We start from the raw sequence: 13,117 nt of genomic DNA on the forward strand, positions 1-13,117 counted from the left end.
AGATTTCAGCATCTGCCAACTTTTGTTCTTCAGGGTATAATCATTGCAAGTATTTTAACATTTCAAAATAGGGCAGAAACTAATTTGAATTCGTGTTTCATAGTATTCAGATTATCATGTCATTAAAAGCCTATAGAAAGGGCAGAATCAACAAGAATTTACCTAATATAGGGTATTGTTAGAGGTATGCAAATATATCTATATTTACATATATATAACTTTTTTTTTTTTTTTAGATGAAGTCTCACTCTATTGTCCAGGTTGGAATGCAGTGGCATGATCTTGGCTCACTGGCACCTCCGCCTTCTGAGTTCAAGTGATTCTTGTTCTTCAGCCTCCCAAGTAGCTGGGATTACAGGCATGCACCAGGATGCCATGCTAATTTTTGTATTTTTAGTAGAGATGGGGTTTCATCATGTTATTCAAGTTGGTCTCAAACTCCTGACATCAGGTGATCTGCTCACTTGGGCCTCCCAAAGTGCTAGGATTTCAAGCGTAAGCCCCCACACCCGGCCAAGACTAAGTGTGCAAATATATTGTTAATATAATCCCTGCTTTTTAAATGAGCAGACAGGATATATTTATGAAAAGGCAAATAATTTCAGGAGTATTGATCCAAAATTCTTTAAACAGTACAATCAGTGAATATTTATGTAGACAAGTGAGAAGCATTCTACACAGAACATGCAAAACTGAAGCTCTCAATGTTTAACCATAATCATTTATACAATTAAATATAGTTGAAATTGATCAGCTACTAAGAAGCTTGGAGACATGTGGAAAAATTAATATGACAGTTATTAAAATGAGAATTGGCACAAATAAAATTGGCCTAAGAGAAATACATATGGTCTAAACTGACATAAAGAAAATTAATTAGATTCTAGGTTCTTTTCTAATGCCTTCTTATCTGATATTAAATATGAGCTCCAGTTACGAGTAAAATATATTATTTTAGCAGAGGAATAATAAGTGAGAAGAGGTAAGAAAAATGAATAACTGTGAATTTCAGATTTTTTAAATTTCATATTTGAGATATAGAAATTTAATGATTCTTTTAAAACCTACCCCTAAAGTAGTTCTTAAAGTCTTAAAATGCAGCTGGGAAAATAAAATCATGTTTGAATGTTATTTTCACTTAGGTCATTAGATGGCAGCAAAATATTACAAAAATTTCATGTGAGTCACTAGATGGCAGCAAAATAATTACAAAAATGACTATGACGTTAAAAGCCATGCTGTACTTTATCCACACTAATTGTAGAGCAATAAGATTTAAAAATTGTTTTTGACAGCCTATTTCTGTTTTTCAAATGTTTACTATTAGTCATTAATATCTATGCAAAAGAAAAGAGAGTGAAGGATTCTTACATATTTTTAAGAGTCTTTATAGCCAAAAATAAGGCCTGAGGGATAAAAGAATAGTAGTTATTGCACTGAAACTTAAATAATGGGAAATTAACATTTTAAAGCCCTCTTCAGTATTCAGAAGGACTAGATTCAAGTCACACAACACTTATGTGGCAGCAGGCAAGTTAATTTCTCTATGCCTGTTTCCTCATCTGTAAACAGGAATGTAAACCTGCCTCCAGAGAGATTATTAAGAGATCTCTCCAGAGATCTGTAAACCTGCCTCCAGAGAGATTTTAAGAATTCCTTGTAAATCACTTAGAATAGTCCTTCTGACGTAACTCACAATAGGAGTTAACGATGATCTTTTATTAATTAATTTTACATCAACCAAGAAAAAATTGGATGCCTTATTCAATACCTAAACTCACGTTTCTTTCTTTAGGTATCTATTAGTAACATCGTGAATCCACACCTCATCACAGGTAACATTAAAAGAGTTTCTATAACGGCTCACCTCTGGTTATTATTGGTGAAAATGGTATTTTTAAACAACAACTTCTGTCCCATATATATATCAGGCAAAACAAGATGTGGTGACATTGGAAACCAGCACATCACTAGAAGCAGCGATTCAAAGGAGGACCAAATAACTTTTCCTGAGGAAACTTCTGCTCTAGGAGTTCTACCCCCTCCTGAGAAACATACAGAGTTAGCAAAATATCCAGAAAATAAACCAAAGAGGAGAGTTGGAAGAACCATAGCGTTCCTTTTGTTCAATATTGATTTTCAAATGTTGGCAAGATAGAATCCCTTGGAGTGCAGCGCGAAGTGGAAATCTATCTTAATAGTAAATACAGAAAGTCTCCTGCTATGAAATTGATTTTGGATTTGTCTGAGCATGCCATAAAGTCAGAATCCTAAATGAGATGCAGAAGTCACACTTGAGAGAAGAGCTTGTACTTTGGGGGTGATTTGACTACAAAAAAAAGGAGATAAAACAGTCTAGGCATAAAATCCAGCATCAAGGAATTAAGTAGAGGGTTAAAGAAATACTTTAGGTGTGACGGTGTTTAGTAGGTGCTGCCACTTGACAACTTGATCGCGTAAGTAATCACAGGCAATCAGCAGGAGTAAGAGGGAATCTAATGGTGTAATCACAGGGGACCACGTGCGCAACAGCAGCATAAAACCCAGTGATTTAAAAGCTAATTTTAGCCAGGTTAGAATTGACTCTGTGCAGTAAACAGGAATCAAATCCTCCCTTGTATTTAAATCTTCCTCAGGTAGAGGAGAGTGGAATTCCAGGGAAATATTTTGGGCATTAAGTGCACATATTCTCTGTTCCAACATGTCCATACATTTCTATAATATGTATTCAGCGCACTTGAAATTTGGATGGTTCCAAACGCATTTGTTCAAGGGAATTCTTACCCTAAAAGGAACCTGGCTCCCATGGAACTATAATACAAATGGAAGTGTTTGAAAATACTGCGCTCACAGAATTCACACTTCTGCTCCTGTGAGATCAGTTTACAGCAAGATCTAAGGCATCACAAGGGGCATGTGGATGGATCAGGACCCCAAAGAAGGGGGCCTATTAAGGGTGGAAAAATTGTACAAGCCAAGCACAGCAAATGTAAGGGCAAGGCCAAGTGCTGGGAAGAATTAAGAACTGAGAAGGCTCCACATCAGTGAATATATAGGAGCTCAGATTCTCACACTGGGAACTAATTTAGGAGTAACAACAACACTTTAAAATTATGTTTGTAATATAAGAGCTGGTGTGTGTGTGTGTGTGTGTGTGTGTGTGTGAGATAAGTAGTGGCAGCAGGGAGGTTTTATGAAGGTAAATACTTCATCTGTTTCATTACGCTATTGAAGCCCCAGCACTTAACACAGTATCTGGAACCTAGAATAGAGCCCAAAGATATTTGTTGCATGGTTGAAGGAATGAATAGATGGATGGATAAACTGATAGAGGGATGGATGGATGAACAGATAGATAGTGCCATGAAATTCCTCAAATACTGAACGCCAGTCTAAGTCCATGAGCTACTGGGAGCTGTTGCCTCATCTTAGGAAGGCCAGAGACTGGCATCTCAATGAGTTCTTACACTTCCTCAATTAGGGAAAATTCTTGTACTTTCTCAATGCAGAATATACAGATGTCTGTTGCTGCAACCCAGGCTTCTCTATAAAAAAAGTGTGCATGGAAGAAGAGAAGCAGTTTTACATATATCCAAAGCTTATCATTTGCAAATTTTAATCTTAATAACTAATTTCACTTAGCATAAAAGCGACATGTTTTAGGAGATATTACAGCAGAGTCTCTGCCCTCATATTTATCTCTTTTAGCACTCATGCTTCTAATGCGCAAGTTGAAGAGGTAGATTAGCAATGAGTCTGTGGCATTAGGCTCTGATGACACTAATTGGCATGATTCATGCTGGCACTTGAACTTCCCCACTCTCTCTTTTCTCTAAGTTTGCCTTAATTTTCTCATTAGTGACTTTAGTTCTCCATTTCATTCAGTTTTGTGTAGAGATGCTTATGGCAAGTTCACATACAGAATAAAGATACCTCTTCCTAACACAAATCCTTGTTTCACAGTCATGATTAGCAAAGTATGATGCTTTTGAAAATCCAATAAGCATTTCCAATGGACACATTCCATACCACACCTGCCAGGTAGATGGTAAATTCAGGTAAATTTCCTCCACAAACAACATAGGCCCCATGTATGTTCAGGTACTGATAATTACTACCTCGAGCTTTATAGTATAGCTGAGAATTTTTTTAAAAAAGCTTTACCTCAGACAGTAAATTACTAGAAGTCATCATCAGTTATGATGGTGGTGGGCTGGGGAGTGGTAGGGTGGAATAGTAAGTACTTTGCGGCTTAACTTGTAGCTTGACATGTAAATTTCAGACAGCCTATAATAAATATTTCTTAATTAAAAGAGTATTTTAATGACATCTTATCTGAGAAGGTCTAATTCATTCCTTTTCATTTGTTTTCTCTAACTAAGGGATTGTGAGGTGTACTGAGCCTCTTATTCTTGGGAGCTTAATTGATATGAAACATTGATGAGGCCCCAAGGGGAGCAGAGAGTTGCAGAGAAATTATGAAATCACCACAAGGTGAAGAAAGTTTACAGCTACAGGGTAATGCTTTCAGCTGGGCAAAAGTATTCACTATTTGGTATATAATTTTAAAAGTATACACAGATGACTAAAATAAGGCTCTTTTTTTTTTTTTTTTTTTTTTTTTGAAACACAGTCTCACTCTGCCGTCACCCAGGCTGGAGTGCAATGGCGGGGTTTTGGCTGGGATTATAGACACGTGCCACCAGGCCTGGCTGATTTTTGTATTTTTAGTAGAGATGGAGTTTCAGCAGGTTAGCCAGGCAGGTCTCAAACTCCTGACCTCAAGTGATCTGCCCACTTTGGCCTCCCAGAGTGCTGGGATTACAGGTGTGAGCCACTATGCCCGGTCATAAGAAAGGCTCTTTTTGAAAAGATTTCATGCTTTTCAAAAGTGTTTATGTGTCAAATATGGAAGAAATAAAAGTAGGTTAAGGAACTACTTAGAAGCATCAAGGAGGAGAAAAAAATAGAAAGATAAAGGCGACTTCCAAACATTGCTCAAGAGAAATGATACTAGACATGGCTGTGAATACTGAATGAAAGGGCTTATCGGGCACAAGCACAGTGCCCAACACACTGGGCATGAAATACATGTTGAACAGTGATATCAGTGCCATAGGAAAGAAGGAACGGATAGGACTGAGGGTACAGGCGACCTGCAAAACACGGCTCTGGGTCACCTGGGTCTTTGGGTCAGCAATGGACTCCGGACTCTTTTTGAATGATGTAGGGACCCTGGGACACAGTTCTTCCACATGTTCCCACAAGATTTCATTTAAAAAAAATAAAGTGTATATTCACAGTATTTTATTATTTTATATATTATAAAATATAAACAAAGTAGAAAATTTTAGAGGCTAAAAAATTAACTATAAATAAAATTTCTCATGTTTTCTTCCTGTCATGGGGCAGTCATCATGTGCACCCCTGAAGTGTGTACAGGGTCATGGGGGGGCAGCTGGTGCAGAGTCAAATGCTGACAAAATCAGCCTACAGAATCTCCTGCCAACTGGTCCACTTTGTTGTGTCCTGTCGTTTCTCACCAGCCATGCTGGCCCACTGTCTTATTCACTGTCTCACCAAGTGGAGACTACCTGAGAGTGGAAGTAGAAGGAGATAATTCTACAACAAATCTTTAAAAAGAGAGAGTCATTAAGACTGCTGTGAATTGCTGCACGGTTGAAGGAATGAATGGATGGATGGAAGGATAAATGGAAGGAAGGATGGATGTATGGAGAGATGGTACAACGAAACTCCTAAAACACTGAATTCCAGTCTAGGTTCATGAGCTAATAACCTCATCCTAGGAAGGTCAGAGACTGTCATGTCAATGAGTTCTTGGAGGAATAGCACACATTTTTGACTCATCAGTTTTGATCTTGGGTTGGGTAGCTTTTTGAATTTGGCTATAATTCTTTTGGCTTGGTCAAAGCTGGCAAAAGATAAAAAAAGAAAGAAAAAAGCATTCACAATACATAGGTCTAGGGAAATATACTGGACTATTCCTTCTGTTCATTAAAATATTTAAATGACATTTATTCTTTCAAGTGTATATTATTTTCTAGACATTGTACTCAGATGGAAGAGAGAGAGAAAGAGAGAGAGCGAGAGAGACACTAATAGAAGCATAGAGCTAACTGCATGGAATAATCTTTAAAAGTTTGTGTGAAATGGTAAAAACACATACAATTTAACAAGAAGCAAAGAATTGCAAAGAAAATGCCACGGGGGTTCACAGCCAGCAGCAGTTTTCTTAGGTTATATACTACTACTATTTCCCCAAATCTTAATTTTGAGTAGTTCAAAACTTTTTAAGACATCTTTTCATGCATATAGATTTTCTGTCTTCTTTGGAATCAACCTGGATAAACACAAACGAGAAAACTACAGAGTTATACAATATAATTATCTTTGTTTCCTATAGCCTATCCACATATGTTATAGGATTATATAGTGCTGATTTTCCACTTGTATACTCTTAAGACAGTTGTCAGTTAGTGACACTGGTGAATGAGGGCTCCCGTCCTTGAACAGGAGGAAAAAACTTATTCGTAATGCCTACAATTCCCCTTGCATGGAAAATGTTAAATTGTTCTTATAACTAAAGGGAAGTCAGAAATTCCCCTATACAAAATGGTGATTTATAAGCAAAAGAGAAGTTTAATCATGTGGCGAAGCTAATATTAACTTAACCAAGTCACTATGATTTAGGTGCAAAGCCATCATTGGAAGTGTATTGAAGCAAAGTGAAGAGACAATGATCTTAAGGTACAGAGCTGGATTTTGTTCTTTTCTATACAATCCAATAAACAAAAGATAAGCGAGGGAGTATTATGGGCAAAGCCCTGTCCTAGGGCTCACATGTTGCTGGACACATATGCGACTGTAACACAGACCTTTTACAAAAGCATTACCTTATGTATACTCTTAAGGTAGGGTTCCAAAATCTTGGTACTGTTAACGTTTCAGACAGAAAAATTCACTGTTGTCAGTAGGTGATTCTCTGAATTGTAGAATGTTTAGCAACATCCCCGACCTCTATCCACTAGAGGCCAATGGCACACAGTCCCTGTCTCCTCCAGCTGTGAAAACCAAAAATGTGTCCAGACATTGTCACCATCCCCCTCGGGGAGCAAAACTGCCTCCAGCGGAGAAGCTATGCTCTAAGAAGAGGTGGACTTTTATTTTTATTAGATTGATGATAGTATCACATGTGACAGCTGTTCTGGAATATAAAATATTTGAAATGTGTACTTTGCGTATTTTTAGTGTAATTGTCCCACTTAATACTTCTTCCAGTTCTGGTTGAAAGTGAAACTAGGTAATGAGCTTGGAATTCATCCACTACTCTTCAAAACTAAATAGGTTTTATTACTTACAGAAAAGTTAAGTGTTACTAGTTATTATGAAAAAACAAAGACACATTCAGAAACTACATTTTTAAAAGTCTGAAAAACTATTTACTAAGGAAAGTTGAATTCAACTGTTTATTATATGTAAAGTTATTGTTATCCCCTGCTACCCTAAATAGTTAAAAGGAGTTTAGCAGGAAACCCTAAAAATGGCCAGCATTTTGATAGAACATTCTATTTTATAGAGGAATACTGCTTACGTAATCTTTTTTTTTTTTTTTTTTTTTTTGAGACGGAGTCTCGCTCTGTCGCCCAGGCTGGAGTGCAGTGGCCGGATCTCAGCTCACCGCAACCTCCGCCTCCCGGGTTCACGCCATTCTCCTGCCTCAGCCTCCCGAGTGGCTGGGACCACAGGTGCCCGCCACCTCGCCCGGCTAATTTTTTGTATTTTTAGTAGAGAGGGGGTTTCACCGTGTTCGCCAGGATGGTCTCGATCTCCTGACCTCGTGATCCGCCCGTCTCGGCCTCCCAAAGTGCTGGGATTACAGGCTTGAGCCACCGCGCCCGGCCTGCTTACGTAATCTTAATGCATTGCTATTACATCATGACAAGGCAGGTGCCTTTATAAACTCCTTGAAGGCACTTCACTGGCCCTCGGGGAGACCACACAGCAGATGGCTAATAGTTCAAACTCTCTGGTTTCATACCTGGCCTCATCACTTCCTAGCTGAGTTACCTGGGGTAATCTGACGTACCTCTATGCCTCAATGTCACCAGTTGTAGAGCAGGACTATGTGAAGCATTCAGAACTGTGTTGGTGCGTAATCAGTTTTCAATAAGTGTTAGCTGTTTTTATAGATCAGGAACTCAAATAATGTTAACTAAATACATGTGAATTTTCATCCAAGCTAGAGAACTAGGGAAGTCAACCTGTTATTTGATGATGGAACATATTACATGTAATGACAATCATACCATTTATTCAACAAAGAAAATGTGCCAGGATTGTATCTAGCATCTTCCAGACATTCATTCTCATCATGTTGTAGAGGTAGAATTCCCCTCACCCCACTCCGCCCAGTCCCCATCCACAAACAAAGCACATGAAGTTCAGAGGGATTGCTTAGTTTGCTCAAGGTGATGCAGCAAGTTAAGTGTTCGAGTCAGAGTATGAACACAGGTCTGTCTTATCACAAAGTCGATTCCCATTTCACAATTCTATGACTCTTGACTACAATGACAATAATCCTAATTGGTATGCTAACAACATACCAGGCATCATGTTCATTCACATGACCAATTCGCACAAACTAGTCCATTTGACATGATCAGTAGCCCTGGGTACTCGTTACATTTCACATATGGAAACTGAGCTTTGAGGAGGCCAAACAATTAATATAAGATCATGTAGTGAAGAAGTCCTAGAAGCCAAATCCAAACTATAAAACCTGGGCTCTTGACCACGTGTGATGCTGCCTCCCATCTTACCAAAGAAGGATACTGAGAGACTCAGAGCCCAAGAGGGAAGCTAGAGACAGTATTAAATAGTTTTATAGGTAGAACAAGGAGTTTGGATCTTTCTGAAAAGGAAGTTGTCAGATGAATAAAAGCAAGGAGCTAGGGAACAGCATGTTGTATCTGGGGACTTCTACAAGTCTCCTTATCTATAAAATAAAGAGTTGGACCAGTTAACCTCCAAACTTCTTTTAATTCTACAATGTGATATTGTTGCAGTTTGTATTACACCCTCCCAGCACATAATACACATGTGCATAAGCCACTTCCCAATGGCTTCCCTGTGCAACCAGTATAAAATCCTTTATTGCTATCGTCGTCTGCAAGGCTCTGCAGGCTGTAGCCCCTGACTGTCTCTGACATCACTACTTGTCTTTTCTTCCTCAATCGCCATGCTCCAGTCACAAGCTTTTCTGTTCTAGAAACTTCCTTTCTCAGGACCTTTATACTTGCTGTTTCCTCTGCCTGAAATGCCCTTCCCCAGATCTTTTTTTAGTGGTTCCTCAAATGCACTTCCTTCAATAGGTTTTCTATAATCACTGCATCTAAAGTAGGATTTCCTCACTTGTTATTCTTTACCTCATTCCTGTTTTACTTTCCGCATACAAATTCTCAGTATTGGAAATTTACTTTTGTTTTTTGTTTTTGTTTTTTTGAGTCATTTATTGTATAGTAGCCCCATCCATCCCCATGTCAACTCTGTGAGGGCAGGAGTTATGTTGATCTGGTTTATGGCTATAGCCTCTGTGCTGATGCCTGACACATAGTAGCACTCAGAATGATTTGCTGAGTGAATGAATGAAGACACGAGTCACCTAGCACGTAGAAAATATTAAGCACAAAATAGGAGCTGAGAAACAAGTAATGGTAGTAATGATAACTAACATTGATCAAGCTCTAACTATTGGCACTAGGTTAAATCCCTCATACATATTGAATCATCTTAGTCCTCACCACAACTCTGTGAGGTAGGTATTATTGTTACCCTAGTTTTATAGATGAGGAAATTGAATCTTAGCACAATCAAGCAGTTTGCCCAAAGTCACAAAGCCAGTAAATTAATCCAGATTCAAAACCAACCTAATTTTAGCACAAAGTTATTTGCTAATTGTAATCTGTAACAAAATTATTTACTAACTTCTGCAAAGTGAAACTGCCATTATCTCCATTTGGATTTTTCAAAGTTTGTAATTTCAAGGAGTACTATGTGAGTAGCTACTATATGTATCCTGGGATTCAGGCTACGTAAAGGGTGCTAGGTGCCTAAGATACAGAGATAAATAGTGTGACACAGTGCCCAACTTCAGGGGGCACAGTTTAAGAAGAAAAACATAAGTGTGGTAGAATGGACATCTCCATGACCCAAACACTCCTCTGTCCTCCCACAAAAAAAAACAAAAACAAAAACAAAAACAAAAACAAAAAACTAATAAAAAAAACACCTCCTGCTGCTGGAGACTCATTCCTCTTAAATGTTTCCTTTGAACCTGGCCCAGGTGTTTAATTTTGCATTCCTTACGTTATATTGTAACTGTTTAGCACTGTCTAGGAGGAACTGAATAGCCATCATTTACTGAGTGCCTACACCTGACAGGTGATTTACCTATGCTCACTGACTGAATTCTTACAACAATGAGGTGGGTGTCGTTATCCCTGCTTTACAAATGAGCAGTCAACAGTTTATTGGGGCATTGGATTATAACCCAATGATTACAATAGTGTCTGATTACAATGCAGAATTGCCAATATTAGGATAGAAGGATGTGCATGCAAAGATCTATGGGAGCCCCAAGAAACAAGTGGCTCTTGGCCTCCATAGATATTTATTTATTTTTATTTTGTTTGAGACAGGATCTCACTCTGTTTTCCAGTCTGTAGTGCAGTGGCATGATCATGGCTCACTGCAGCCTTGACTTTCAGGGCTACAATCCGCCCACCTCAGTCTCCTAAGCAGCTGGGACTACAGGGGCACACCACCATGCCTGGCTAACTTTTTATTTTTTCTAAAGATGGAGTTTTGCCACGTTGCCCAGTCTGGTCTTGAGCTCCTGAGCTCAAGCGATCCGCCTGCCTTGGCCTACCAAAGTGCTGGGATTACAGGCATGAGCCACTGAGTCCAGTCCCAGATATTTACTTTAACACTATAATTGTAACAAGTATGAGAATATCTTTTTCTTAGCTTTTTAATTAAATATTTAATAAATAATGTATATCTCACTTTGTAAAATATCTTAACAATATCTTTACATTTTTTGAGAAAAAGCAAATACTTTTTCTTTTACATTTTTACTAAGATTAATATGTTAGAAGCTTTTTTTTACTCCAATAATTGGAACACAGACTTTAAGATTTTTTTATATTACATTTTCCTGATATACTGACTGAATTTTTTTTTTCCCTGGGGCAAAGAAAAGTACTTTTCTCCAGTTACTGTCAGTTCCTTTACTTAGGATTATTCTGAAATGAACCAATCCTTTCCTCTCATGGAAACAGGTACATAATAAGATAAGTAACTTTTTTTATTTTAACAAATCCAGTATTAGAGTAGTCTTTTGCAGCCAGTGAATCATGACAGCCTGCTAAGAATGCCTTCAGTAAAATAAAGTTAGATTGGGACTGACCGACGTGAATGCATAAAGTTAACTCCATTAAAAAAAAAAAATTGACTAGGAAAATAAAACAATGCTAAGCCAACCACTGTACTACCAAAAACACTACTAAAAAATTTAGATTGCTTCTGAGTAACCAGAGGCGAACTACTCTCCGCCCTGTGGTGAACATGTGACACTCTCCCTAACAGCAGCTCTGTGGGGAGGGCCTGCTCCCACTGAGAATTAATTCACTTTCCAGAAGTGAGAGATAAGGAAAAATTCCCACAACAATAATCCATTTGGTGAACTGCAGTTTGGTGGTGTTTGAAGTTTTAAACATATTTAAGAATCAAACATGTTCTTACTTCGTCCCTATTAGGAAAGTCATAATCCAGCCTCACAGAAAATGAAAAGACAAGCATTTCTGCTGATCAAATAGCCTGGCTCCCTCTACAGAATCCCGGGAACCCACTCTACATTCATAAACTTTGTACTCAATTCTTGGCACCTATCAACGCCATGTCCCCAGGGCCAAGTGAAGAGTCTCACAGCAACTAAGTTAATACTTAAAAAGTATGTAAAGAATCAAAATTACCTCACTGCGCCCCAACAGATACCGTGCACCTACAGAGGCACAAATAAACTCCATTTTGTAATGGTGCTAAAAATTTAAAAAGTGTATTGCTGCTTTCGTGCCTAAGAATTCCCTGTGACATCAACCCGAAAGCCACATAAGCAGAAGCACACAATTTTCTAGAATCTTAGAACAAGAACAAGTAAGTCTAAATATGAATCATATTTGTTTGGGTGAAATTGACTGAAATAAATAGTAAAGAGTGATTTTGAGATAAATATTGCAAAAATGTACACTAATAACTTATCCTTTTATTTATCTATATATTTTCAGATGTAAGTAATGTGATGCCAAGGCTGACACAATCACATTAAACTGTGTCCTGCTTCCCCAGCTGTAACTCTAATACTATTGCCCTCAGAGATTGAAGAGACCACAGAACCGAACTTCTTCTCACAAACCCCTGGATTTTTTTTTTTTGTGGCAAGGTCCCTTGTGGGAAATGAATTCTGTCTATATCTCAAAACAGCCTCACTTACCCATTAGACCCTGTAAGCACAGTGCCTCAGGTCCACAATACTTTCAGATGCTCAGGAAAATGTTTCCTTTTAAAATAAGAACAAAAAAGAAAAAAAATAGGTTTTGGTCAAGAAAAATGTTTAAATATACAATATTAAGATATTCATCTTTATGTCAGTGTAGGTATAAATGCGTGTTTACGAAAAAGGGACCCCCCCAAGGTGAAACGCCATAGGACCCACGAAAGTCATAATGCTGGCTGGCCTCAAAATGTCCTTGCTATTAAACTATTTTCGATGATTCCTAGGTATGCCAGATGCCAAGTTTTCTTGGCCAGCCGGGGAACTTCTCATATCTTTGGAAGAAATATCTTTCTCATACTAGATTCTTCTGAGAAAAGTGATTTATTAGGAGTTTTGTTTATTTCAACTCAATATGTACTCAACTTAGGACGTCTCCTCACCCACGTTAATTTTTTAAAGAGAAGGAAAGTAGAAGGAGAAGATGAACACTTCATCTGAGGCTCTGCCAGCCTACGAGGAAATGCAATCCTCCAGGCTCGCCCG

Source organism: Piliocolobus tephrosceles, chromosome 7 (assembly GCF_002776525.5).
Source record: "Piliocolobus tephrosceles isolate RC106 chromosome 7, ASM277652v3, whole genome shotgun sequence".
Lineage (NCBI taxonomy): Eukaryota > Metazoa > Chordata > Mammalia > Primates > Cercopithecidae > Piliocolobus > Piliocolobus tephrosceles.